Consider the following 2,348-nt stretch of genomic DNA (forward strand, 5'->3'; position numbering starts at 1 on the left):
GAATTTTTCCATTTGACAATCATAAACTTGGGGTGAGATCATTTATTAATTATATGGTGCAGATGAGAAAAGTGAAGCTTAGATTGAGTGACTTGATCACAGTCACACAAGTTGTGAGATTGAGTTGTAATTTATTGTTGTTTCACCCAGATATTTAGGATACTTTTACTATGCAGGTACAGCAGCCTCCTGTGACCCAGTTGTGAAGAGCTTTGGAGAAGTCATGAGCTGTTCTAAAAGTCACAAGAGAGTCCCTTGTCATACCCAAGGGCTTGGTACCTAAGATTAATAACTCCTGTGATGGGAACAGTAACATTTTGAGGCTTTGTGTAAGCTGACCCACATAAAGAACATTTAAAAAACATTACTAGAGAAGTTTTTCCATGCTCTTCATCAGGAAAACTACTGCACAACACTGGTCATGGAAGTGACACACATGAGCCAGAGACTGCAAAGGAAAAAGAAAGAAACTGTATAATACAGTAAGAGAGCAATAACTGTGTCTCATTTTATTTATTTTTACCAAAAAGTACAATAATCTTATATTGCAGTTGACTTCTTTCCTGTACAGAGATGTACTTAATTTTTTTGGCCATGCCCTCAGCATGTAGAAATTCCTGGGCCAAGGATCTGACCAGGGCCACAGCAGAAACTCCAGATACAGCAGTGACAATGCTGGAATCTTGGCCCACTGAGTCACCAGGGAACTCCTGTAACTAATTTTGAAGACAGGGACCCTGATTGATTTATCTTTGCAATATATTTGTAATTGAATACAGTTCCTATTACCTAGCATATGTTTCATGAGTCCTTATCGAGTGAGTGAATGCTGAGATGTACCATACAGGGGTTCTACTATTCCATCTTCCTCATCAGCTTGTGCAAGGCCTGCTTCATATCCTTATTCCTAAGGCTGTAGATAAAAGGGTTCAGCATGAGGGTAACTACTGTAGATAACAGTGACCACACGATCTTTTGTCACTGAGTAGGTGGACAAAGGGCAGATATACACAGATATTATGGTTCCATAGAATAGTGCCACAACTGTGAGGTGGGATCCACAGGTGGAAAAGACCTTGAACCTACCTCTCCCAGAAGGGACCCGCAGAACAGCACAGGCAATGTACACATAAGAGATAGTGATGAGGAGGAAGGGGCTCATGATCACAAAGGAGCCCTCTGTGAAGGCCAAGAGCTCATTGACAGAGGTGTCAGAGCAGGAGAGCATCAGCAGTGGCTGGACATCACAGAAGAAGTGGTGGATGATGTTGGGCCCACAGCAGGAGAGGCGGGCCATGAGGATGGTGTGGGTGAGCGAGTGGAGGTGGGACACCAGCCAGGATGTGATCACTAGCAGGAGACAGCGCCTGGGGTTCATGGTTGTGGTGTAATGCAGTGGGTTGCAGATGGCCACATAGCGGTCAATGGCCATGACAGCCAGCAGGAAGCTGTCAGTGATCCCAAAGGCCACAAAGAAATACATCTGGGCAAGGCAATGGGCAAAGAGGATGGTCTTTCTCTGAGTCAGCATGTTTACCAGCATTCATGGCACAATGACAGTGGTAAAGCAGATGTCCACCAGGGAAACATTGGAATGGAAGAAGGACATGGGGGTGTGGAGGCAAGCATCCCCCTGGATGAATGCAATTATGACTGAGCTGCCAGCCACATTTACCAGGTACATGTCCAGGAAACTTGCAAAGAGCCATTGCTGGTTTTGGGGGTCACTGGTAAGTCCCAGAAGGAGGAATTCAGGCATATGGCTCAGGTTTCCCCATATCATTGGTTTCTTGCAAGTTTAAAATATGCAAGAATGTTAGGTGTGTTTTGTGGCTTGGCGTCTTCAATCTGATGGAGGGGATATGGCATAACTTCTTTCTTCTTGTGCATTACATAAGGACAGGCATTTGTGTAGACTGTACCATAGATTCTGTGATATGACTTCATACGACTGACCTGGAAACACTTTGACTTCAATGCCAAATTGCATCTGACTAGTTTTGTTAACTTACACAAGATACTTCAATTCTTGTTCCTTATCCAAAAGACAAAACTTGTCATACCCACCTTCTTCAGGTAAAAGGTAAAGGTCCTAGGAAAAGCCTTCAGAAAATAACTATTTGGTTTTATTTCTCAAGTTGTATCTAAGACATCCTTTTGCTCTATCTGGCCTCTGTTATTAATTGGCCTGCTACTCTTTATATGATTCTGGCCAAGATTTGTCTCCTTATGATTCCACTGTGTCAGGAATAAAAGTATCCTAATTCTCCCTATAGAAATAACACCAGCACAGTATAGATTGTATTCCTGAATCCAACTTTTCTTGAAAAAAAAAAGGAGTTTGGAAT

The 2,348-nt window shown here is 42.8% G+C and overlaps 1 pseudogene; it reads right to left on the minus strand.

Annotated features, from left to right (window-relative positions):
* Positions 1-743: 743 nt before the first annotated feature.
* Positions 744-2,066, minus strand: LOC110258968 (annotated as a pseudogene).
* Positions 2,067-2,348: the final 282 nt, after the last annotated feature.

The sequence above is a fragment of the Sus scrofa genome, unplaced genomic scaffold (assembly GCF_000003025.6).
Source record: "Sus scrofa isolate TJ Tabasco breed Duroc unplaced genomic scaffold, Sscrofa11.1 Contig59, whole genome shotgun sequence".
NCBI classification, from domain to species: domain Eukaryota; kingdom Metazoa; phylum Chordata; class Mammalia; order Artiodactyla; family Suidae; genus Sus; species Sus scrofa.